Source organism: Dreissena polymorpha, chromosome 7 (assembly GCF_020536995.1).
Source record: "Dreissena polymorpha isolate Duluth1 chromosome 7, UMN_Dpol_1.0, whole genome shotgun sequence".
NCBI classification, from domain to species: Eukaryota; Metazoa; Mollusca; class Bivalvia; order Myida; family Dreissenidae; genus Dreissena; species Dreissena polymorpha.
The window spans coordinates 36,952,727-36,980,541 of NC_068361.1; the positions used below are offsets into that span (position 1 = coordinate 36,952,727).

The 27,815-nt window shown below is 37.0% G+C and overlaps 1 protein-coding gene and 2 long non-coding RNA genes across 6 annotated transcripts in view; 1 reads left to right on the forward strand and 2 right to left on the reverse strand.

Moving 5' to 3' along the window:
- LOC127836826 (uncharacterized) overlaps positions 1-27,815 on the reverse strand; it is a 195,695-nt gene that overhangs the window by 43,475 nt on the left and 124,405 nt on the right. The gene's annotated exons all lie outside the window — the stretch shown is intronic.
- The window catches only part of LOC127836829 (uncharacterized), a 66,442-nt gene that overhangs the window by 16,564 nt on the left and 22,063 nt on the right, over positions 1-27,815 (forward strand). Inside the window, exons 2-3 of the long non-coding RNA XR_008028942.1 lie at positions 12,802-12,878; positions 12,956-13,032. This is a non-coding gene — a long non-coding RNA (uncharacterized LOC127836829). The remainder of the gene's footprint in view (positions 1-12,801; positions 12,879-12,955; positions 13,033-27,815) is intronic.
- LOC127836827 (uncharacterized) lies at positions 895-27,415 on the reverse strand. The gene is made up of 2 exons (XR_008028941.1): positions 27,245-27,415; positions 895-1,153 (listed from the first exon to the last, which is right to left on the reverse strand). It is a non-coding gene; the product is annotated as an uncharacterized LOC127836827 (long non-coding RNA).

Genomic DNA, 27,815 nt, shown 5'->3' on the forward strand with positions numbered 1-27,815 from the left:
GTTGTCAGTCGCTATAACACGTTGTCAACCAGTATAAGGCGTTGTCAGTCTTTATAACACGTTGCCAACCAGTATAAGGCGCTGTCAGTCGATATAGCACGTTGTCAACCAGTATAAGGCGTTGTCAGTCGCTATAACACGTTGTTAACCAGTATAAGGCGCTGTCAGTCGCTATAACACGTTGTCAACCAGTATAATGCGCTGTCAGTCGCTATAACACGTTGTCAACCAGTATAAGGCGTTGTCAGTCGCTATAACACGTTGTTAACCAGTATAAGGCGCTGTCAGTCGCTATAACACGTTGTCAACCAGTATAAGGCGCTGTCAGTCGCTATAACACGTTGTCAACCAGTATAAGGCGTTGTCAGTCGCTATAACACGTTGTCAACCAGTATAAGGCGTTGTCAGTCGCTATAACACGTTGTCAACCAGTATAAGGCGCTGTCAGTCTTTATAACACGTTGCCAACCAGTATAAGGCGCTGTCAGTCGATATAGCACGTTGTCAACCAGTATAAGGCGTTGTCAGTCGCTATAACACGTTGTTAACCAGTATAAGGCGCTGTCAGTCGCTATAACACGTTGTCAACCAGTATAAGGCGCTGTCAGTCGCTATAACACGTTGTCAACCAGTATAAGGCGCTGTCAGTCGCTATAACACGTTGTCAACCAGTATAAGGCGTTGTCAGTCGCTATAACACGTTGTCAACCAGTATAAGGCGTTGTCAGTCGCTATAACACGTTGTCAACCAGTATTAGGCGCTGTCAGTCGCTATAACATGTTGTCAACCAGTATAAGACGCTGTCAGTCGCTATAACACGTTGTCAACCAGTATAAGGCGTTGTCAGTCGCTATAACACGTTGTCAACCAGTATAAAGAAAGCACAAACAATCTTAAACAATGTTTGCTCTTTATTGTGAAAACTATATACATGTGTTAATTATTAATTTACAAACAGAACTTGTCCTGTACAAAATAGTCTTGAAAACAGAAGATGATGTGGTACACATGTGATGATAATCAATTCAAAAAATAGTTACACTTAAAAGTTCGTAAAGCATCACTAGGTCTATAAAGAACTCAATCAAATCACAAAATAATCAACATAGAAGACGTTCATGACAAATCTACTTATTTGAAACTAAAAGACACCTTCACAATAATATATCTGGCAGACATGAACTTTCTGATAAGGTCATTGTATTTGATATTTCATTGAACACAACTTTCTGTACAATGTTGATAATGAGCAACTACCAGTCCATAGGCCAGACACTGAGCAGTTGATAAGAAAATGACCCCCTTTAGACCACAATCTTATAATGTAATAACACACATATACCTACTTTGATTATCAGCACTGGAGACACATTTAACATGAGCATGTTATATATATAATATATTAAGTCTGGTTGAAAATTACCCACTTACGATCACAATCAAATAACGTTATAAAACATTTATACCTGTTGTATTATCATAGCTGAAAACACATTTAACATGAGCATGTTATATACATCACATATAGTTTTGTTGAATGTATCACACACATACCTATATTGATTATCAGAACTGCAGAACTGGAAGCACAATAAACCTGAGCATGTCATATAATATATAGACTACCTTTTGATTCAAGAACTAACTCAAGGGCATTGGTACAGATGATAGCATTTCATTATGTATTAAGGTCACGATGAAGTTTTGTACTACAAAAAGTATGTATTTTCAAAAATGATACAAACTTATATGAATTAGTGTGGGTAAAAAGTACTGTTTAGTGATCCAGCAATGAGACAATTCTTAACATGTATTTACAGTACCTCCTTCACAATGTCACATGACTGATGTAACCTAAGTGCTAAGAAACTTGCAAGTATGCTTAAGTTTATAAAACATTTATTATATAATAAGATGTATTTTATTATAGAAAAAAATAGGCAAATACATGACAGTTATCAATGGAAGAACATAAATTATGTGAAAATATGTATTTTACAATAGATATAAAGACAGCAAATACTTGACAATAAACAATGAAAGATCATAAATTATATGTATAATTTAACTATGTATAATGTACACAAAGTCTGCAGCCACATAACAACATACCAAGGCAGTAGAATGTGAACGCTTCATTGAACATCAGACACAAACAAAAAATATATATTTTTTAAATTAGTAGCACCTTTATGGCATAGTGTTAAGTAAATTATTTAATTGAATGTACAAATATGAAACCATTCTGGCTTTAGGCCTACAATTTAGGAACAACTTGTAAACAATGCATACAAAAGTCTTGTATGTTAATCATTATTTTCATTGCATTAGAAGAAAAAAAAATGTTTCTAATAACCAGCCCTACCCTTACATTTTATGCTTGACCCAATTTTTTATAATACCAGGTTTGTCTTATTAAATTGGGAATCTTAAAAAAGTTAACAATAATTTCTCTAAATAGTTGAGATACAAGTTCCACTGAACCCAATAAACATGTTCCCGTCATTTTAACATTGACACGCACACTATATACAGTTCTTGTTTGCATCCCCAAGTTCGATTCTTGCCTAAAGTCCAATTAGTTCTAGTGAAAGTCAGTTGATGCATTCTATATTTCCATGAGCCAAACTCTAGGAAAACAAGGCTTAGTGCATGTGTGTTTAGTGTCCTTATGGATTAGCCTATGCAGTCTGCACAGGCTAATCAGGGACGACACTTACTGTTTTTATGGCAGTTTTTGTTTACGTAAAATCTCTTCTTTACAAAAATCCAGTTAGGCAGAAAGTGTTGTCCCTCATTAACCTGTGCTGACTTCACAGGCTAATCAGGGACAACACTTTACCCACATTCATTAAGCCCGGTTTTCCCAGAACATATTGGCTCAGGTGTTTCATTATCTCGGACTTCCAGGCATCTGTCTCTGCAAGTTGTACTTTGCCCTCGTCACCACATCCAGAGTGCTTTCCACTGAAAATTACAAGAAACATATATATAAGCTTCATATGATGCTCATTAGTACAAACTTGAGTTGATCTGTGGAAAGCTGTACAAAACTGCTAATGTCTTTGTTTGTTTCAATAATGTATAGCATGATTTTAGGTTTTGAATAAAATATAGCTTATCCAAGGAACTTGTTTGGAATAAAAAATATAATTCAAGGTAATTTACTCTTCATTACATTTTGTTATTAATTTCATTAAAATAATTTTAATATATTTATTAATATTACTGCTTTATTTTTCAAAAACTTGGCCATTTACAATATTAGCCCTTTTTTCTGCTTAGTAGCAAAGTGAAAATGGCTTTACGCAACCAGCATAAAATCAGAACAGCCTGCGAGTAACTGGCAGCCTGATCAGATTTTAAGTTTTTAGGTTCTCATCAGTATCTTAGGATTAAAATAAAAGCTTAAAAACGTGGATCTAATAAGAAAGGTCTTTATTTAATTTGATTTTCTAAGACACTACAAATACATCAAAGTGCATATCTCATTTGTAAAGGCTTAACCCTTTACCACTTAAATACCTATTGTGACGCATTTGTAGTTCCTTAAAAAGTCAAATGTAATCAAAGACCATTAAACTTTTAACGGCTTAATTTCCAACCCTTAGATACTGATGAGCAGCAAACAGCATAGAACCTGAACAGACTGCAAGTTACTCGCAGGCTGTTCTGGTTTTATGCTGGTTGCAAAAGCCATTTTCACTTTGTTTCTTATGGGGTAAAGAGTTCACTCACATGATCTGCAGATTTGGTCCTCCTGTCCGGCATTCGACTCGTACTTTTTCCTCAGCATTCCAAGCTCATTTTTCAGGTAGGCCACCTGTAAATAAAATGAAATTAGTGGTGCTGTGGGAATTTGGGGCTTAATGCATGTGCATAAAGTGTTGTCCCAGATTAGCCTGTGCAGTTGGCACAGGATAACCACGGATGACACTTTCCACTAAACTGATTTAAGAAAAGATATCCTTTAAACCGAAAATATAAATTACATGCAGAAAGTTTCATCCCTGATTAGCCTGTGCAGTCTGCAGAGGCTAATATAGACACTACGCAAATGCATTAAGCCCCGTTTTCCTATGGAAAATGGGGTTTTATGCATGTGCATAAAGTGTCATTCCAGATAAGCCTGTACAGTCCCTGCACAGAGATGACACTTTTCCGCCTTAACTAGATTTCCACTTTGAAGAGACTGCCTTTAAACGAAAAATACAATAAAGCACAGGCTAATCTGGGACAAAGCTTTATGCACATGCATAGAGCTCGGAACTTCCTAGAGTGAGGCTCAAATTCAAAATTGCCAGTACCTGATCCAATAACTTCTGGTTGACAAATTCACCGTGCTGGTTTGGGGCTGGCAGTTCGCTGGTCCAGAAGAATCCAATGGCTGTCTGTTGAGAGTCCACGCAGATGTTGAGATTCTGCATCGCAAACGCCAGCTCTTTCAGTACAGAGTACTCGAGACTCTAAAATAGAGTTAGACTTCTGATTTACCACACTTTACCATGTATTATGTGCAGTTTTAAACCACCTAAATTTCAATCTGACAGTTGGTTCGTGTTACACAACCATACAATGCTATTTTGAGTGCTAATTTGCAAAAAATTCATTGTGCTATCCAAAATATCTTTAATAGATGCCATGTTTTCATAAGAAATTCAGTAAGAATTATATATGATTGCTTGTCATAAATGGTTGCATGTTATACATGGTTGCATGTTATACGTGGTTGCATGTTATACATGGTTGTATGTTATACATAGTTGCACGTCATACATGGTTTCATGTTATTCATGTTTGTATGTTATACATGGTTGCATGTTATACATGGTTGTATGTTATACATGGTTGCATGTTATACATGGTTGAATGTTATACAAGGTGGCATGTTATACATGATTGCACATTATATATGATTGCATGTTATACATGGCTGCCTGTTATACATTGCTGTCTGTTATAGATGGTTGTGTGTTATACATGGTTGTATGTTATACGTGGCTGTATGTTATACATGGTTGTGTGTTATACATTGTTGTATGTTATACATGACTGTATGTTATACATAGTTGTGTGTTATACATGGTTGTATGTTATACATGACTGTATGTTATACATGGTTGTGTGTTATACATGGTTGTATGTTATACATGGCTGTATGTTATACATGGTTGCGCGTTTTACATGGCTGCGCATAAAACATTGCAAAGTATGTTATCATTGCATATTCAGAGCTCTTGGCCACAGCTACAAAGCCAACATGTTAGTTTCTAACTCTGTAATTAACCCTTTACCACTTAGATACATATTTTGAAGCATTTGTAGTCCCTTAGAAAGTTAAATTTAATTATAGACATTTATTAATAAATTGAAGTTTTAAAGGCTATACTTCCAAAACTTAGATACTGATGAGCAGCAAACAGCATGAAACCTGAACAGACTGCGAGTTACTCACAGGCTGTTTTGGTTTTATTCTGTTTTCACATAGCCATTTTCACTGTGGTTCTTAGTTGGGAAGGGTTTAAACATGAATGATTCAAGATGTTATCCAATTATAATTGTATCCATTTTATTTTTTTTATCAAATACAGATTAATTTGCTTTCCATGAAAATGTGAAACACAAACAAGTTAAGCTTTTTGTTTTCTAAGCCTTGCTAAATTAACTTATCTGTTTTCAACAATATGCGATTGCTTTATGCTTTCAAGAAGGGAAATTAAAACAAACCCACATCCCCTGGCTCTAGAATACATAAATACATACATTTTATAATACTATAGTTCTAGCCTTATTATCATATAAACATACAAGCGTGTGCAGAAAATAGCACATATTTGTACACTGCTATTTCAATAATTATTTATTGGAATTGATTGTTATTCAGAACTTTTTTTCATTCCTAAGTTTTCCCCATCTTTAATTAATTTACAAAACAGTCACAATCTTTATTTGAAGTTCCTAACTCCAAATCATCTCCATTTCATACTTAAATGTTGGTTTCAAAAACTTTTATCAGTGTTTTATTTTCGAAGTCTCACCTTGGCAATAACATGTATAGCCCAGCAATATTTTAGCACCTTCCCCATTGTTTCTGGCTTACCAAGTCATGGCTGAATGAACCCTCATTGTTTCTGGCTTACCAAGTCATGGCTGAATGACCCACCCATTGTTTCTGGCTTACCAAGTCATGGCTGAATGACCCATGGCTTAATAGTCAGCATTTTAGTCCATAATTCGCCCCATCAGAGCAAAAAGGTACCATGTGCTATTAAAATTAGAAGGCACGTGGTAACTTTTTGCACCAATTGAGCGATATGATTTAGTGACTTTCAAAGCGGGAATTGCATTTATATCTGTTGAATTTGAAATTATTTAACAAATACTGAGTACTTAATTGAATTTTACAATCTACATTTGTATTTACAAACCGTCCTATCCATAAGCACATTAAAATTTACTTGCAGTGTAATATAATACTTAAAGATATACGAGTACCATACAGAAAATCGTTATTTCCAAATTCCCAATGTCACATATATTAGGGCCCATACTACTTTGAAATAACGATGTTCAATAGTATAAACACACTTTTATGTTACATCAATCTTGGAATCAACAAGGCATTGCAAGCAGTTTTATCTGTTGTATTTATTACTTTTGACAAATAATATGTAAAATTGACATTAGCATATATAAATATATTAAACATTTACTTTATTTTAAAATGGTTTGTTTGATTATATATTTTATTAAATCCTAAAAGTCCATCCATGCATGAACACAGTTTAAAAATACAGCAAAAATGAAAAAATAAAATCCCAGTGAATAAGTCAATGGAAAGTGCTTAGTATACTAAATGTATGCAGGGAATACATCAAAATTACATCCAGAAAATGAAACAAACAGTTTTTGATGAGAAAATCAAGAACATTTTATCTATTTTAAGTTTGACGATATATTCCAAATTCACATGGCACAGTGTTGTATACTTAATACATAAGCATGCCAGTAACTGAGATTTCATGCATCAAGAGATGTTTTCAAAGACATTTATGCTCTCAGAATTGTAGCAAAGTTGTCCATTATGACCTTGACATTATAAGACCTCTTGATTTCAAAATCACTAGGGGTCATCCTTAGTTCAGACCAACCAGCATTCTTATTAATATGACCCTCTATAATTATGTTCTCTATAGATTGTGCAGAAACAATTAAACTTCATGAAACAGGTCCATATGATCTCAACATTTGACCTGATGACCTAAATTCAAAGGAGTCCTAATATTCATGCAATTTGCATAATTGCAGGTCATAGCATTATTAAGTTATTGTAAGGAAACACATTTCCTTTTTTTGAAGCCATTGTGACCTTTTTCTTTGACCTTTTGACCGCAAAATCAATAGGAGTCATTATTTCCTAACAACTAACCAGCATACCAATTTACATGATAGGGGGTCATTTTTTTTCTAGATATCATGAAGAAACCGATTTCTTCTTAAAAGCTCATGTGACCTTTTCCTTTTTACCTGGAAATCTAAATACATCCTCTTTCCTCCCATGTAACTACTATACCAATTTATATGATCCCAGGCCAAAGCATTATAAAACAAGTGGATCATGGGCCCTTAGGCGTTCGTCTGAGAATTTTGTTTTGTTTTTATCAAATAAAATTTAAATTCATAACAAACATTAAACAAAATAATTAATAAATGTTACTTCAGAAATATTGCAATACAGAAATTAAAATTTGGCATCATGCTGCATGTACCTTAAGAGACATTGAACAGTTGACAGTACAGATATGGCGTTCATAAACATGAGAAACAACCATGCCCAACCGGTTCAATATGATAGATACTTAAGAGACATTGAACAGTTGACAGTACAGATATGGCATTCATAAACATGAGAAACAACCATGCCCAACCGGTTCAATATGATAGATACTTAAGAGACATTGAACAGTTGACAGTACAGATATGGGCGTTCATAAACATGAGAAACAACCATGCCCAACCGGTTCAATATGATAGATACTTAAGAGACATTGAACAGTTGACAGTACAGATATGGCATTCATAAACATGAGAAACAACCATGCCCACCGGTTCAATATGATAGATACTTAGAGACATTGAACAGTTGACAGTACAGATATGGCATTCATAAACATGAGAAACAACCATGCCCAACCGGTTCAAGATGATAGATACTTAAGAGACATTGAACAGTGACAGTACAGATATGGCGTTCATAAACATGAGAAACACCATGCCCAACCGGTTCAAGATGATGAGATACTTAAGTCATATCACCATGTGCATTAAACATATGGTAATGCAACATGTTGCATGGATACTATCCCTTTACCACTAGATAGCTACTTGATACATTTGTAGTCCCTCAGAAAGTTAGATTTATTTAAAGACTTATTTACAAGATTCAAATTTTAAAGGCTTCATTCCAACTCTAATTCTGCCTCAGTTTAAAAAGCTGACATTGAGCTGAGCTTTTACTTCCTTTCATTTACTATTTGTAACATTAAAACTAACCAGCAAATTTGGTTGAATTGATATCCCCTGCAAATATGCTTCTGGACACAAAAGTGTTCTGGAATGGAAGGAACGGATAGACAACGCTAAAAAAAGCATTTTTTCAAGATAACAAGGACCATTACTCTGTTATTAACAAATGGTGTACAATGCCATTTGGCGTGCATCATCCTCTTATCCATATATATACTCATACCAGTTTCAATGAAATCCGCCAAAGAACTTCCAAGAGATGGCTCCGGACACAAAGTGCCGGACGGACGGGAAAGACAGACGGACGGACGGACAACCCCAAAACAATATCCCTCCGCCTACGGCGGGGGATAATAATTAGTGGATGAACTGTAATGACAAGTTGTGGAAACAGTTTTTTGCAGATCAAACAAATATGCATACCCATTTCAATATCAAACAAGAAACCGTCGGAGATGGGTGATGCTCCCCAAGTTTTTTTTTGTCACTATATTGATGCCATCATCCAAACATGCTTGTAATGTAAATAATTGGCTATGAATTAATTGGGTCAATATACCAACATGCAGGTTAGAGGCTATATAATTATATCCATCATGCAAGCCAGTGTCTTTTTCTGGAAATGTCTATTCTAGAGCGGTCTATTTTTGTTGTAGATCCCACAGAATTCCGAATCAGAAGATATTCTCACTCCATATCCTTAAAAGCGGCTGAATTCCGCTTCGCGTGTTTTTGACAGAAACACTGGAAATCAAAGGGATGTAACTCTCTGATAGGCAGTTGAATAAAATTTAAAGAATTTTCATTTAAACTTATGCTTGGGAAATCAATACAATTAACAATTCCTATTGAAAATGAAGGGATGAATATTTATGGCAGAAAAATAGCAGACAATTTTGTATTGGATGTCGAAGAAGGTGATCAGATATGTTAATTTTATATTATTTTTCAATGATACAGAAAAATCATGTTATAACAAAAATCATATTTTCATTTTTTTAGTCAAGCCAGTGCAATACTATGGAAAGGGCTGTTATGTTATGTTAGTATTTTACTGACCTGATGGTGTGTAAAAATGTTAAATTAAATTAATTTAAATAAAAAGTAAAACGTATACAAATGGTATTTGATAAGTGCCTGAGTTTCGGAAAAATCCTGCCTATTTTTCAAAGTGAGAGGGGAATTTCCCTCCTACTTTCGCATTTCTAGAAAAGACACTGTTCCTGGCATTGTTAGATAATTAACATGGCAGTGCAGTTTACCTTGATCATCTGTCATGAAGTGAAAACATCAAAAGAAATGAGTGAAATTTAAACATAAATCGATTATCATCTGTGATAAAAGTGAAAACATGAACAGAAATGAGTGAAATATGAACATATATGAGCCTCTTTCTGTGAAAACAGGGTTTAATGAATGTGAATAAAGTGTTGTTCCAGATTAGCCTGTGCAGTCTGCACAGGCTAATCAGGGACGACACTTTCCGTTTGTATGGTATTTTCTGTTTAAAGGAAGTCTCTTCTTAGCGGAAATCCAGTTTAGGTGGAATGTGTCCTCCATGATAAGCCTGTGCAGACAACACAGGCTAATCTGGGACGACACTTTACGCATATGCATTTAACCCCTCTTTTTACAGAGCACAGCCTATACATAGGTTGAGGCCCACATTACTAGGACATAATTAAACACATCTATAATAATACTTTCCTTTGTACCCAGTATTTTTTAAAACGTTTACTGCATAAAGAGTCAAGTTATTTCGCCCATGGAAAAATCAATATGTAAAACACTGATTGAACTATTTACTGTGGACTTGGACTATAAGAACCACTCAACGATGAGTGTTGCTCTGTGAAAAGGGGGCTTAATGCATGTGTGGTAAGTGTCATCCCGCTTTCGACCACATTTTCTTCCTTAGCTGGATTGAAGCTAAGTATAGACTTTACTTAAACAGAAAATACCATAAAAGCGGAAATTGTCGTCCTTGATTTGCCTGTGTGGATTGCACAGGCTTATCTGGGACAACACTTAAGGCACATGAATTTAGCCCAGTTTTACCAGAACAAAGCTCAAAAACATTTTTCTGTAGACTTGTGCTATTACTCTTTAACACTCTAATACGCACTTTGACGCTTTTATAGTCTGTTAGAAAAAAAACTTAAAAAAACTTTCTAACTAGATTCCAGTTTTAAAGGCTTGTTTTACAAGCCCTAAGGTATTGATATAACAGCACTGAGCATGTAACCTAAATATGCTGCAAGATACTCGCAAGCTGTTCTAGTATTATGCTGGTTGCAAATAGTCTTTTTCACTTTGCTTCTGGGCAGGAAAGGGTTAAAAACACCAAACACAAACAACTCACCTCTGTGGCAGGGCCAGTGGTGAACACTTTGAGTCGCTCGTTGATTCGCGTGCTCGCACCACGCAGTATCACGCTGCACTCGTTGGTTTCCTTAGGAGCTTTTCGAAAGTGTCTATCATTCCTATTGCAAACAGCGACCTTTGGTCGGCAGTCTATCCTAACCTGTGTGAGGCCTGAAAAGATGATAATTATCTACAGGTTTTTTTTCAATATGACAGGTTTTCCTTTCATTAATTTTTTAATCTGTTTAGTTTTCATGCTCTTTTGTTAAAATGAAAAATGTGATTTTTTTTCCTTTCTTGGATGACATTTAGGCACAATCATTAAGCCCAGTTGTCCCTGATTAGCCTGCAGGTGAATATGACTTGAGACATTTTAAGAGGACATTTTTTAAATGTTGTTTTTAAAATGGAAAAGTTTTTTCTTATTGTTGTTTTTTAAAATATGTTTTTGTATGACTGCCCTGGTTAATCTTGGATGACACTTAAGGCACATGCATTAAGCCCAATGTTGTCCCGATTAATCTTGGATGACATTAAGGCACATGCAAAGCCCAATGTCCCTGATTAATGCTCTGGTTGTCTTTGACATTAAGATGCACACATAAGTCACTGATTCCCTGCCTGTAATTGGCCTGGCACGCTGGTTAATCTTGGTGACCTGCACCACCCAATGTTCCTGTTGTCTCTGATTAGCCTCTTGGTTAAAGGGGATGACACTAAGACTCATTAAGCCCAATGATGTCCCTTAGTTACAATGTTTGACCCGTTATCTGCATTTACATTTGTCCACTGAGGCCATGTTAAGATTGTGTCCTGATTAGCCTGCGCTGGTAACTTGGATGAACTTAAGGACAGCATTAAGCCCAATGAGTCCCTGTTAGCCTGCGCTGTTATCTGGCTGACACTTACGGCAATGCATTAAGCCCAATGTTGTCCCTGATTAGCCTGCGCTGGTTAATCTTGGATGACACTTAAGGCACATGCATTAAGCCCAATGTTGTCCCTGATTAGCCTGCGCTGGTTAATCTTGGATGACACTTAAGGCACATGCATTAAGCCCAATGTTGTCCCTGATTAGCCTGCGCTGGTTAATCTTGGATGACACTTAAGGCACATGCATTAAGCCCAATGTTGTCCCTGATTAGCCTGCGCTGGTTAATCTTGGATGACACTTAAGGCACATGCATTAAGCCCAATGTTGTCCCTGATTAGCCTGCTTAATTATCTTAATGACATTTAAGCACATGCAATTAACATAATGTTTTTAGCCTGCGATTATCCTGCCACTTGGGCACATGCATTAAGCCCAGTTAACTCACAGGGAGGCTAAATTTTTTTAATGGGAATAATTGACAATATCATAACAATAATTGTCTGAATTTATTTTTCCTTGACCATTTATTTATATTTTTTTTCCACAGTTTATTATTGGTCCCAATCAACAACTGCTTGTACTTCGACCAAAAACAAAATCAAAAGACTGGTCAGTGCTATTTATTTTTTATTGACCTTTTATTTATATTTTACTTTTTTCTCCAGTTTTTTGTATTGGTCCCAATCATGACTGCCCGTACTTTGACCAAAACATTATTTACGAAATCCAATGAATGGTTGGTGCAGTTTATTTTTCCTTGACCTTTTATTTATATTTTACCTTTTCCTCCAGTTTTTTATTGGTCCCAATCAACAACTGCTCGTACTTTGAAAGCTGTCTGTCCTGGTCCTGTATGGAACTCACTAAAACATAAGAAACACGTATTAGCCTTGCTGTGGGAAAACAGGGCTTAATGCATGTGCAAAAAGTGCCATTCCAGATTAGCCTGCGCCGACTGCTCAGGCTAATTAGAGACAACACTTCCTGCTTCTATGGCATTTACCTTCTTATTAACGACAATCATATTCATTGGAAGGTATTGTCCCTAATTAGCCTGTGAAGTCTGCACAGGCTTATCTGGGAAGACACATTAAGCATCATATTCATTGGAAGGTATTGTCCCTAATTAGCCTGTGAAGTCTGCACAGGCTCATCTGGGAAGACACATTAAGCATCATATTCATTGGAAGGTATTGTCCCTAATTAGCCTGTGAAGTCTGCACAGGCTTATCTGGGAAGACACATTAAGCATCATATTCATTGGAAGGTGCTGTCCCTAATTAGCCTATGAAGTCTGCACAGGCTTATCTGGGAAGACACATTAAGCACAAAGATTAAGCACACTTTGTCCAGAGCAAGTCTCGTTTTACACCTGATTTTTTATGCTATCATTAAAATATTTTAATCTTAATCCTTTAGCACTCAAGATGCACATTTTGACACGTTTGTAGTCCCTTAGCAAATCAAATTAAAATTAAGCACTTTCTTACTATATTCAAGTGTGTAAGGCGTCATTTCTAACCCTAACTTACTGATGAGTAGCAAACAGCATAAAACCTGAACAGACTGTTGGTTGAATATAGCCATTTTCACTCTGCTATGAGTGGGAAAGGGTTAAACAAATATAATGGAGATTTTTTAGCCTTTCTATTGGCTTAATCACACAATGTAAACAGTTTCCCAGTTTTATTATGTGAACGTAATTATTAAATTTCTTTGATATTCTGAAAGCATGTGATAAAAAGATCGGACACTAATAGTAATTTTATTTAAATTTGTCAGAGACATTTGATAGTACGCTCACCAAAGATTCATACCCTTATACTTCATTTGTATTCCATAAGAATTATTCAATAATTTTGTACATTTTTCTAGACAATATATAAGCTGAGAACAAATTGTGGTCAAGTGCATACAAAACTAGGTAATTAAGAATAACTTTTTTTTTAAATGGACTCTAAATAAAATTGTGTTATTCTCACTGGAGCTTTAAAAGTAAAACACGAGTTGCTCTGATATTTGTTGGTTGCTAATAAATATAAAAACAAAAGATGTGTTTGTCAGAAACACAATGCCCCCTACTGCACCGCTTTGAAGCTATATATTTGACCTTTAACATTGAAGGATGACCTTGACCTTTCACCACTCCATGAGCAGCTCCATGAGATACACGCATTACAAATATGAAGTTGCTATCTTAAATATTGCAAAAGTTATGGCCAATGTTAAAGTTTGATGCAAACAAACAAACCAACAGACAAGGCAAAAACAATATGTCCCACAGTATAGACTGTAGGACATAAAAACTAGGTACTAAGAAATTAAAATTCCAATGAAAAATTCTCACCAGAGCTCTGATAGTAAAACATGAGTTGTTCTGCTATGTGTTGGTTCTCAATCAAGCTCTGCTCCAGTTGTTCTTGTAGTTGTTTCAAGATTTTCATCAGCTCCGTCTCAAGATCCTTGAACGACCTTGACCCCCGACCATGACCTTGACCCTCGCTGAAACTGCAATAAAAACAAAGAGATGCATTGCATGCTCACAGAAGCTGCAATAAAACCAAAACAACCAGCGTTTTTGAAAAAAAGGGCTTATTACATGTTCATAAAGTCGTCCTAGATGAGCCAGTGCAATCAACCAAGGATAAAAAAGGCGTTCACCTCTGACCAGGGCCCGTATGCATCGACTTCTTAGTGTCAATAAAGATTCCTCAGAGTTTGCATTGATAAAGACTATAAATGATGCTTCTTTCATTAACCCTTTACCACTTACATACGTATTTTCACGCATTTGTAGTCCCTTAGAAAGTTATATTTAACATGTTTCTTACTAAATTGAAGTTTTAAAGGCTTCATTTTCAACCCTTAGATACTGATGAGCAGCAAACAGCATAAAACCTAAACAGACAGCAAATTACTTGCAGGCTGTTCTGGTTTTATGCTGGTTGCGTAAGCCATTTTCAATATGCTTCTTATGGGAGAGAGGGTTAACACATTGTTCTCAACTAAGAATATTATAGTGGAAGGTGTAAACTGCAATGCTGGACTAAACTTTCAGGTAGTTTAAGTACATTTAAGTTTTCAGAAATTTATTTCTAGACAATGTCAAAGAATCCATTGGCAAATACAGGCGCAAGTTCCATATACAGTCTGTTAAGGTAAGAACTATTTATAAAGTAAATGCTGAAAGGAGAAAAAACATACCAATGTTTTTTCCCCACAAATGAATGTGCACTTTTTTGTGAAATTGTAAATAAAGCATGGTTATTTCCCCTAATTTTGAAAGTCATATAAAAGGGCAACTATAAGTTGGATAATGAACAGTAATGACTGTTGAATTACATTTATCATATACCGTAACAAATAAAATTGAATTAATCAACTGGATTCTTGCTAAAAAGAGACTTTCTGTAAACAAAAAATACAATTCAAGCAGAAAGTGTTGTCCCTGATTAGCCTGTACAGACTGCACAGGCTAATCAGGGGTAACACTTTACACATGCCATTGGGTGCCAAGTTTCCCTAGAGCATGGCGCATATTTCCTTTCATACCTGGTGAGGACCTTTTCCATTGTTTCATACCTGGTGAGGACCTTTTCCATTGTTTCATACCTGGTGAGGACCTTTTCCATTGTTTCATACCTGGTGAGGACCTTTCCATTGTTTCATACCTGGTGAGGACCTTTTCCATTGTTTCCAAGGTCCTCTTCATGTCCCGTTTGTTCTCCTGGTCACTGGTGATGTTCGTGCTGATGTCCTGTATACATTGGGCACTCGCGTCAGGGTTCAGTGTCTGGTCACCGACCCCTGGAACAAAGTTTGGTTCAACCCTTTAACACTTTGATATGTACTTAACCTTTCACCACTTTGATACGCATTTAACCCTTTACCACTTAGATATGTATTTGACCCTTTACCACGTAGATACGTTTTTAACCCTTTTCCACTTAGATACATACTTGACCCTTTACCACTTAGATATGTATTTAATCCTTAACCACTTAGATATGTATTTGACCCTTTACCACTTAGATATTTATTTAACCCTTTACGACTAAGATACGTATTTAACCCTTTACCACTTAAATATCTATTTAACCCTTAACTACTTAGATACCTTTTGAACCCTTTCCCACTCAGAAGCAAAGTTAAAATGAACCTATTGATATGCATTAACCCTTTACCACAAAGAAACTCACTTACACCCATCTGAAGTCCTTGAGAAAATCAAATTAATTGAAGTCCTTTCTTAATATATTCAAGTTTGAAAGGCTTCATTTCCAACTGTTAGATACTGATGAGCAGCAGACAGCATAAAACCTAAAGAGTTCTGGTTTTATGCTGGTTGCAAAAGCCGTTTTCACTTTGCTTCTTCATGGTTCAAACAGAAATCGCAAACCTAAATTCAAGCACTTTTCAAGGACTTTTTAAGGCCAAATTTTCATTTTCAAGGCCAAGAACAGTATGTTAGTTTCCTTTAAAAAAATATGCATTTTCAAACCAGATTAACACAGTAAATGTCATTTAATTGCTCAACCTCATTAAACTTATTCCATATTAACTCATACATGTTATTTAATTACATACAAATACATGTTTTAATATCCATCCTTAACTCAATGAGTCTCACATATGTATTTCCTTTTTAAAGTAATTACAAACAAACACATTGATTCTCAATTTCATGTTTTCTGTGTGGGTTTCCCCTTTCTTGTGGCTTTTCAAAGCGCTTTCCCCCATCCCCCGACATCAATGGTCTTCATACATTCTCGACAATGTGCTTTTCGAATGTCATTTGTTTTCTGTACCCAGGAATATTCAGTTAACCACCCTGGTTTGAAACGACACTTCCCCATCGCTGCGTTTTCACTCGCGAAAATTGATCACAACGAAGAACCTCTGACGTAGTACACATAATCTGTGATGTGTACACATAACATTTCGTACTCAATAGTGTACGAAGCTTATATTTCGTACTCAACTTTTTGCCTACAATGGATTTTTGTTTGGAAGTGACCTCCTTTTCACGAAAAATTCCCTTAAAGTAAAAGTTGTCCCGGATCAGCCAGTGCAAACTTCACAGGCTTTACTGGGGTGAAACTTTACGCACATACTTAAAGGCCAGTTTTCACATAACAAGACTCATTTTCATGTCCATGTAAGGATTGACTATATGTGTCTTGTTCTGAGAAAACTGGGCTTAATTCATGTGCGTAAAGTGTTGTCCAGATTAGCCTGTGCAGTCTGCATAGGCTAATCAGGGACGACACTTTCCGCTTTAATGGTATTTTAAGTTTCAAGGAAGTCCCTCCTTACCGAAAATCAAGTTTAGGCAGAAAGTGTCGTCCTTGATTAGCCTGTGCGGACTGCACAGGCTAATCTGGGACGACACTTTACGCACATGTATTATGCCCAGTTTTCTCAGAACAATACACATATGTAGTTTATGGTAGTTAGAGAAACCAACGCCTGAAACAAAGTTTGGTTAAACCCTTTCCTAATCAGAAACAAGTTGAAAATAGCTGTATGCAACCAGCATAAAACCATAACAGTTAGTTAGTTACTAGCAGTCTGTTCAGGTTTTATGCTGTATGCTGCTTATCAGTATAAGAAAAGGAAATGATAGTTTATAAACTTGTATCAAGTAAGAAGTGTCTTTAATTTAATTTAAATCGATTTTTTAAGTGACAACATGCAAAATCTGAGTGGTAAAGGACTGAAGTGAATGTTTTCCTTTCAAAACACATTGTCTCTGTTTATTTTTAAAGTTTTATTTAACTTGTATTCTCAGTAACATTCACACATGCATAGGGCAAAGAGTGTGGCAATCTGTTTAAAAAAGACAGACATTTTCAAGCAAAAATGTTTACAATTATGACACAATAACTCACCTTCAATGAAAGACGTAGAAAATGTGTTTTGGAACAAGTCCTTGTTTGGGCTTCCGCTTGGATTATGTCTACGAGTCCCTAGCACATCCATGAGGGTCACGTTGAAAGTCTGAGGCAAACTCCCGTTTTCAGGTGAACTCCCGTCTTCCGGTGAGGTCTGTATCTCCTCCATAGTCACTGTCATCTCCAGACGATCTGGCGACATGTTCGTGACATCAATACGCTCAAAAGACGGTCTAGTCACTGAGATCTCTGGGACGACCTTCTGTCTAGGGATAGAGGCTGTCTGGGATCGGAATGTGCTGCTGTGGGTACTGGAGAGGGTATTAATGCTGTTGATGCTGAAATCGTTTGCGTTGGTCTTTTCGCTGCAGTGTCGAAGCTTCTCGCAGGAATCTGTGCTCTGCATCGTCAGCCTCTGTGACCCCCTTTCCACTGCAGAACTCACTGAGCTCAGTGTGCTGTCTTGAAGAGGTTTCTGCAAAGGATTGAACACTATAAACCATACTAGTATTTTCATAATAAATAAATATTAGCTGTGATCTGTGAAAAAGGGGTTTTATGCATGTGCGTTAAGTGTCGTCTCAGATTAGCCTGTGCAGTTCACACAGGCTAATCAGGGACGACACTTTCTGCCTAAACTGGATTTTGCTTTCTTTAAATGAAAAATATGAAAGCGGAAAGTGTTGTCCCGGATTAGCCTGTGCGGACTGCACAGGCTAATCTGGGATGACACTACGCACATGCATTAAACCCCCTTTTCACAGAGCATGGTCCATATATGAGGATTAGGCATATTGAACCATACTATTATCTCCATTATAAATCAATATAGCTAGGGTTAAGTCGTGATTTTATATAGTGTATAAATTGAAAGGAATATATGGAAGATATCACCAAAACAAATAACTACAGTCATGAAAAGGTTTGCATTACAGAAACTTTCAAAGACTTTAATATTCGTTTAGATAAGAAGACTTCTGTGACATAAAGACAGGACTTTTTCCCCCATCTTTGTGAAACAGCCTTGGCCCCTTATTTTGTGAAATAATTAGTCGCTAAGTGTTCAAACGTGTGAAATAATTAGTCACTAAGTGTTTAAATTGTAAAAAAATAAGTGACAAACTGTTCAACATTTTGAAAAAAAAAATAGTCTTGATCTTTTTACAATTGCAAAAATTTGAGTAACAAACATCTTTCAATTGTGAACATTTGAGTTGCAGACTTCTCAAATTTGTGAAAAACTCTATTCTCTAGAAAGGAAAAAACAGCCCTGGTAAAGGGAACATACACTTATTCCAAAGCGCAAAGGATCAGGCACTATGGCCGCGTCTGGAGAATCGCCGCCATCGTTGTCAAAGTTCAAACTCTCGTCTCGGGTAAAGTCCATGCCTGGGTAGCTCGAGTTTGCCCGGGTTCGGAAAAAGTGACTAATCCTAGTGGCCGCAAGCATGGAGTCTTCGCTGGCGGGATCTTTAACAGCAGCATCAACTGATGATCTTTTGTCTTTATACAGGGAACTTGCGGCAGTCTGCTGAGAGCTGCAAGAGCCAGAGCGATATGAAGCATTTTTGCCACTGTTTGATGGAGATTCTGAATCTTCGAAAATGTTGCTCTGTTTGAGGGTGTGATCTGAAGGACTGGGCTCGTCTCGCAGACTGGTTTCTTTGCCATTACTTAAACGTGGACTGGTGATGTAGGTTTCGCTGTGCTCCAGCTTGGAACTGGACTGGCTACTGCGATTCGGACTGGTTACACTTAGCTGAGAGGACGTCAGGTCGACTGCATTGTTGCTGCGTCCAGGGCTGGTAAGTGGGGACTTCAGGGTGTTTGGTCCGCTGCAAATATAGGCAATATAACCCATTGGATAATAAGGGATTCACTTGGTTGATATTCACATAGCCAATCATATGGTCTACTGCAAATATAGGCGATATTACTTATTGGATCATAAGGGATTCACTTGGCACGTATTCACAAAGCCTTTATGAAAAACAATTAATAATGGTAACATCAACCTAACTTTAAGACATATTACATACTTTACTTATTTAAGAATGATTTCGGGGATATCAACTGACAGGAGCCCCACGAGTAATTGACTCCAAAAATTTCAGCCAAGACCAAACCAATTTTTCTGAGAATACTCCAGTGCACTAAATACAAGAGCCATAATGGTCAAAATATGTTTTTAACCCTTTCAGTGCGGGAACCGAATTTTGAAGGCCTTTGCAAACAGTTTGGATCCAGATGAGACGCCACAAAACGTGGCGTCTCATCAGGATCCAAACTGTTTGCTATTCTGATAATATTCTTTGAAAAAAAATCGAAGAAAATGCTAATTTTAGAAATTCAGCAGACTACATTTTAGCAGACGACAAATTTCCCAGCATGCAAAGGGTTAAAACCCTGTAATTTTGAATTGATTTCTATTTGAAAGACGAAAAGGAAACACAGTACATGACTCTGATGTCGTACCTTTGTGCATTGTCTGAACACCCACTGTCTGGAGAGAGACGACCTCTGGGATCTGTGGCTGAAAATTGAAACCCCAAAATATTGTTGGGATTTTATATGATTTGCACTGTGTGAAAACGGGGCTTGATGCATGTATTTAAAGAGTCTTCCCAGATAAGCCTGTGTAGTCTGTTATTATGCAGATCTGGAAAAAGTTCCCTTATCCTCCTTAAGTTTTGCATCTGAAGTGCCCCACCCCCACACACACACCCCAAAAAGGTGAAAAAATCACAGTACAGATAATATTTCTTAGAAAAACATCAAAATATAGAGATTCATTTTAAGTCAGTAGAGAATTTAAGTGTTTTCTTTTCAAAAGCTGTAAAAGTAACCGTATGCTGTTAAAAGTTTCGGTCAATATACCAAAGTTATATACCTGCCCCCGCCCCCCCATTAGACCCTTAAATGATAAGAAATCTGAGCTCCTATTCACCAAACAATCCTTAGACTTAAGATTTAAGAATAGACTTGTAACCCAAAATAAGATAATAATGCATTTGAATATGTACAGGCTACTATTTATGTCATGAATAAATTGTTCTTAATATAAAGAAATTGTGTATTTAGAATTGTAGAATTCCATATCATATGGAACTGTATTATACTATATAAACATTACAGTTTAAAGAAAATTCTATTTTTTTAGACTTATTAAGTTTAAAGATTGGTTGAAGAATACGGGCACTGCTTACCTCTAGGAGTGTCAGTCAGCGAGTGCAAAGCGCCTCTAACTTGCGCAAGGCCCCGTTTTAGACGACTTACTTCCACCGACGCCGACGGGAGTTCCCGATAACCTTGATTTTCCCCGAGCTCGTCAAGAAACTTATTCAACAACCCCACCCAACTTTCTACGATGCAACTGGCACTCTCGGTACTTATTGGTTCCCCGTCAACAGAACTCATGTCCGAGGTCGAGTGATTTGATTCCGAACTAGATCGTCTCGAGTTGGAGCCTGCGTCGCCAGGACTAGGACTCCTGCTCTGGAATACGTTCAGCACTTTTTGGTACCCATCGATTTGCTGTTTGAGCTTTGCGTTTTCTTTCTGAAGTGCCTCGATTTCACGCTTATGCTTAATGATAAGGACATCGGTTTGAGCACCAAGCAACGGGGAAGCTGATCTGAAACGCGGCAGTTTCTGAGACTGGCCCTCTGACTTTCTAGTGGGACTTCGACTTTGTCTCTGCATCTCCGGGGGTGGGGAACCAGAGCCTATACCTGCAGATATTTTTTGCTTTATAGTTTTACAGCCTGTGACTGCAGCCTCTGACTTTGGGACAAATAGCTTGATAAACCAAAAATAAGGGAAAATGAACCATTATAAATAACAGTATTCTAATTGCTAATGAGTGCAGGTTTAACTGCCTTTTTCAAATTTGCATTATAAAGTGCCGCTTAAATGTTTAGTTTATATGCTTTAACATGGATGTTAAACTTGCGATAATCCTTAGGTATTGTACGCAATGAAGATGATTTAAGGAAGTTTAGACTCGAATAAAATCCCACTCGATGAGATGAGAGAATTTACTGGGCTTTCGTTAAGTTTTGAATTTTTGAAAAAAAGTCGTTGGAACATCGTGGGCTCGACTTTTTGAAAGTTTCCCATGTTTGTGTCTACGTACCAAATACTTCGTGCAGTTGTATTCACCTGGTAAATGGTCATTTAACAAGTTGGTGTGCATTATACATTGATACAAAGCTATTCTGACTGCTAACTTGCGAGAAATTCATTGTGTCTTTCCTCAATCGGCCATATTTGGCGCGCGCTTGTTGTTGTTGTTGTACTACTATGTTGAAAGGGCTGTTGTCGACATAGCGGATAGCGCGTATGAGGGGCATTTGATGGCACTGATTTTTGAGAAGAGCAAAGATATAAGCCAAGTGATTTAGTACGTTGTTATTTCTGTATTTATTGTATGTATGTGATATGTTGCTCTGTTAATTTGCGTGCGTATGTGAGCAAAGACATGTAATTGCGGATTGCGCCAGTAAAGTGAAACTGAAAGCATCCTCGTGAAAGCAGAAGGAAAGTAGAAGTGGACGTGGAAAGTAGTTCGAAGCGGATTTCGTATTGTGTTTTGAGTGATTTGTTATTTAGCGGTGATGATTAGCGCAAGAGATACATGAATGTATGTTGTGTGCACTGTAATGTCTGGTAAATGCACTTGCGAAGAGACTCCGAGTTGCTGTGTATGCGGACTATGTTGTGGGCATGCGCGTATGTCTGGTTAATTATGGTAATTTTCACATTTTGCGCGCCGGAAATAGTTATGGTAATTTTCACATTAATAGTCGCTGCATCACGATTGGCTGATTTATGGTGAAAACACACTAAGATATTTGCTTCACGTGGTGATTGTCGAAAGTAGTGCCTATTTGTAGCGAGTTCTCTTTCTCTTCTGGATGAAAAGCCATTTCGCGATCGCGCCCATTCCTTTAGTGGTTATCAACTGTTTCCTAAGTGTGTCTGCAACATGTATTTCATTGGCAGCGACGTTGACAGACGAGAGTTTGTGGTGCATTTTAGTACAGGTCGAAATCTCACTGCCGAATCTCCGAGTTCGCTTGTATTTGGGCGAATGGGATTTTCTTAGAAGCTGCGTGGCATACGTTTTTGATTGCATCTTTCGGAATAAGATCGGTTGATCTTTAAAACTGATACTAGCCTTGCACACGCTGATGTAAAGAAAAGGCAGGACAAATGCCATAAACGTCCATCTTTGGTTATTGGATGCAGTGTAAACTAAATAATAACTGCGTAAAAATGCCATTCGATATAATCTTGACCAGTCAGGCAGCCCCAAATCGCATACAGTTTGAGGCTGCCTGGCTGGTCACTGTTATGCCGCTGGACCCGACGTGGGTTTTCTCATTTTCCCAGAGTGTAACGAGCATTTTGTCCTGTGTATCAATCAGTGTATAATCAACGATGTTAATAGCAATCAATGCCGGTTGCTGTTTTAAAGAACACACTGATAATGTCGTCAGAGATTCGTAACTAACGACCGCGTTGTAGAACATCGGGCCAAGATTCACCCATGGAAACCAATCGGCAAACCTATTTCGCTTTCCGAGTTATTTAAAACTCGAAACACCTGCATTAGATATGAGTCGCATAATGGGGAAAACCGGGCTTCATGCATGTGCGTAAAGCGTCGTCCCAGATTATCCTGTGCAAACCGCTCGTGCATTAAGCCATGTTTTCCTTTCATGCGACACTATTATATCTATATCTCAGCTGTCACGAAATGCTTACCAGTAAGTACTGCATCAGAATAATTAATTTGAAAAACAGAATGAGCCTCGCTATGGGAAAAAAGGGCTACGCATGTGCATGTCCTTTCAGCGCAGTGGTTGGTATACACGCTTCTCACCAAGGCGATCCGGGTTCAATCCCAGACTCATTTTTGGCATAACGCGAGTAATTAAGTTTCTTTACTATAGTGTTTACGTTTTTTTATAATGCAAAACTGTTTGATAGAATTAAGAACATGATATTGAAGCGATATATGCGGAATTTTATGTTCGTAACATTTGAACCATAACCTTGTTTGAAAGTTAAAAAAAAATACTTAAAAATTAAACAAACAGATGTTTAAATCTATATGCATATGACGACGCTGATCACGAATTCGTTGGAATTTTTAAAATATCTAAAGCCGTTCAAACGTTATCCGTTTTTTTAAAAATAAATAAAAAATACATATGTATCATATAATACAAAAAAAATTTTTTTTTTGTTTTTTAATAAAACATAAACAGTTTATAGTGTTGTTTAAAAGTTTGAAAAAAAAATGAAAAAAAAGAAAAAAGAAAAAAGTTATAATCAAAACATATTTTGCATTAAGCACCCTTTTCATAGACCGTCCCATTTACGTGCACAATTGAAATACGCTCGCTCGCTCTCTCGTTCGCTCCATCGAAATCAAACAATAAGATAGTGAAATCTATATGAATTTGACTCGCTGAATCCGAATCCGTTGTTAAATTTCCGATATCTTGATCCGAAAAAGAATTATTAAGTTTAAATGGTAAAATTCGATAAGAATGCAGCACACTTTTAACAGAAGCTCAAAATCCAGTATACCTTAAACTCCAGTGAAATAAAACAATCAGATAGTCCAATCGATGTGCTTTTGTCTACCTGAACCCGATTCCGGTGCTACTTTTCCGATGTATTGAACCGTTAAAGAATTATTAATGTTAAATGGTGCCGTTCGATAAGAATGCAGCAACCTTTTAAAGTAACATTACTACTCAAAATCAACGAAAATTTCGTACACTATTTCGTAAAATAAACTTAATCAATTAAAAATCAGTGTTCCTTGTGGCAATTGCCGAAATTTCAGCGCCAGGTATGGTAAAATAGATGTGTGTAGATACCAAAATGCTCGTTTTTATTATTGTTTTGCATATTTAATTCCATTTTAATTCCCCGCAACGATATCTATTCATACGACACATGAACACTAACATGGTGTTCGTGTGTCGTATGAATAGATATATTCGCGGGAATAATGCCTTAAAAGAAAAGAATACATTTTGAATAGATGCATACTAATCACTCATTTAGTCACTCAGTAAGTCACTCAATCACTCACTCCCTCACTTACAGCCAGTCACTCACTCACACAGTCACTCACTCAGTCCATCAGTCATTTAATTTCTCGGATCAAGATTTTGGCATAATTATCGGATACAGTTAGCCCTTAAATAATAGTGTAAGTTCGTTCGCACTTTTGTGTTTGAAAAGTCTTTTCGCTTAGCTCAAGGCAATATTGATAACAACAAGTGAGTGTCTGTAATATTAATACACTGATGTGTGTATTAATTTTCATATTTTCAGTATAACCATGTCGAGTGTCGAAATAATACGCTAATCTTTCTTAAAAACAAGTCAATTATTCTGTCCTTAGTTATTTAATAAGGCATTCGCAGAGGATTCTCGTTACATACCAGTCGTGATATTTTAATCTATATAAACTAATAATTGTAAAAAAAAAATACGGTTTTAATTGTAAAAAATACGGTATTTTAGAACTTTTCTTTTTTCGTCAATCGCGGTTGACGGTCCCTTTAAATGACCACCATCAGAAAACGGCGCTTCGCGTGTATCGTCCGTCTCCAAACCTCAAATGTAAGGGTCACACTTTAAGTTTAAATAAAAGTTAAATGTAACCATAAACAGCTTGCCTTTTTATAATAATGGAATTGTGGGAAAAAGGTTGCCATTATTATGCGTTGTCAGTCGCTATAAAACGTGGTCAGTCATTATAAGGCATTGTCAGTCGCTATAACACGTTGTCAACCAGTATAAGGCGTTGTCAGTCGCTATAACACGTTGTCAACCAGTATAAGGCGCTGTCAGTCGCTATAACACGTTGTCAACCAGTATAAGACGCTGTCAGTCGCTATAACACGTTGTCAACCAGTATAAGGCGTTGTCAGTCGCTATAACACGTTGTCAACCAGTATAAGGCGTTGTCAGTCGCTATAACACGTTGTCAACCAGTATAAGGCGCTGTCAGTCGCTATAACTCGTTGTCAACCAGTATAAGGCGTTGTCAGTCGCTATAACACGTTGTTAACCAGTACAAGGCGCTGTCAGTCGCTATAACACGTTGTCAACCAGTAAAAGGTGTTGTCAGTCGCTATAACACGTTGTCAACCAGTATAAGGCGCTGTCAGTCGCTATAACACGTTGTCAACCAGTATAAGGCGCTGTCAGTCGCTCTAACACGTTGTCAACCAGTATAAGGCGTTGTCAGTCGCTATAACACGTTGTCAACCAGTTTAAGGCGCTGTCAGTCGCTATAACACGTTGTCAACCAGTACAAGGCGCTGTCAGTCGCTATAACACGTTGTCAACCAGTATAAGGCGTTGTCAGTCGCTATAACACGTTGTCAACCAGTATAAGGCGGTGTCAGTCGCTATAACACGTTGTCAACCAGTATAAGGCGTTGTCAGTCGCTATAACACGTTGTCAACCAGTATAAGGCGTTGTCAGTCTTTATAACACGTTGCCAACCAGTATAAGGCGCTGTCAGTCGATATAGCACGTTGTCAACCAGTATAAGGCGTTGTCAGTCGCTATAACACGTTGTTAACCAGTATAAGGCGCTGTCAGTCGCTATAACACGTTGTCAACCAGTATAAGGCGCTGTCAGTCGCTATAACACGTTGTCAACCAGTATAAGGCGTTGTCAGTCGCTATAACACGTTGTTAACCAGTATAAGGCGCTGTCAGTCGCTATAACACGTTGTCAACCAGTATAAGGCGCTGTCAGTCGCTATAACACGTTGTCAACCAGTATAAGGCGTTGTCAGTCGCTAAAACACGTTGTCAACCAGTATAAGGCGTTGTCAGTCGCTATAACACGTTGTTAACCAGTATAAGGCGCTGTCAGTCGCTATAACACGTTGTCAACCAGTATAAGGCGCTGTCAGTCGCTATAACACGTTGTCAACCAGTATAAGGCGTTGTCAGTCGCTATAACACGTTGTCAACCAGTATAAGGCGTTGTCAGTCGCTATAACACGTTGTCAACCAGTATAAGGCGTTGTCAGTCTTTATAACACGTTGCCAACCAGTATAAGGCGCTGTCAGTCGATATAGCACGTTGTCAACCAGTATAAGGCGTTGTCAGTCGCTATAACACGTTGTCAACCAGTATAAGGCGCTGTCAGTCGCTATAACATGTTGTCAACCAGTATAAGACGCTGTCAGTCGCTATAACACGTTGTAAACCAGTATAAGGCGTTGTCAGTCGCTATAACACGTTGTCAACCAGTATAAAGAAAGCACAAACAATCTTAAACAATGTTTGCTCTTTATTGTGAAAACTATATACATGTGTAAATTATTAATTTACAAACAGAACTTGTCCTGTACAAAATAGTCTTGAAAACAGAAGATGATGTGGTACACATGTGATGATAATCAATTCAAAAAATAGTTACACTTAAAAGTTCGTAAAGCATCACTAGGTCTATAAAGAACTCAATCAAATCACAAAATAATCAACATAGAAGACGTTCATGACAAATCTACTTATTTAAACTAAAAGACACCTTCACAATAATATATCTGGCAGACATGAACTTTTTGATAAGGTCATGGTATTTGATATTTCATTGAACACAACTTTCTGTACAATGTTGATAATGAGCAACTACCAGTCCATAGGCCAGACACTGAGCAGTTGATAAGAAAATAACCCCCTTTAGACCACAATCTTATAATGTAATAACACACATATACCTACTTTGATTATCAGCACTGGAGACACATTTAACATGAGCATGTTATATATATATTATATATTAAGTCTGGTTGAAAATTACCCACTTACGATCACAATCAAATAACGTAATAAAACATATATACCTGTTTTATTATCATAGCTGAAAACACATTTAACATGAGCATGTTATATACATCACATATAGTTTTGTTGAATGTAACACACACATACCTATATTGATTATCAGAACTGCAGAACTGGAAGCACAATAAACCTGAGCATGTCATATAATATATAGACTACCTTTTGATTCAAGAACTAACTCAAGGGCATTGGTACAGATGATAGCATTTCATTATGTATTAAGGTCACGATGAAGTTTTGTACTACAAAAAGTA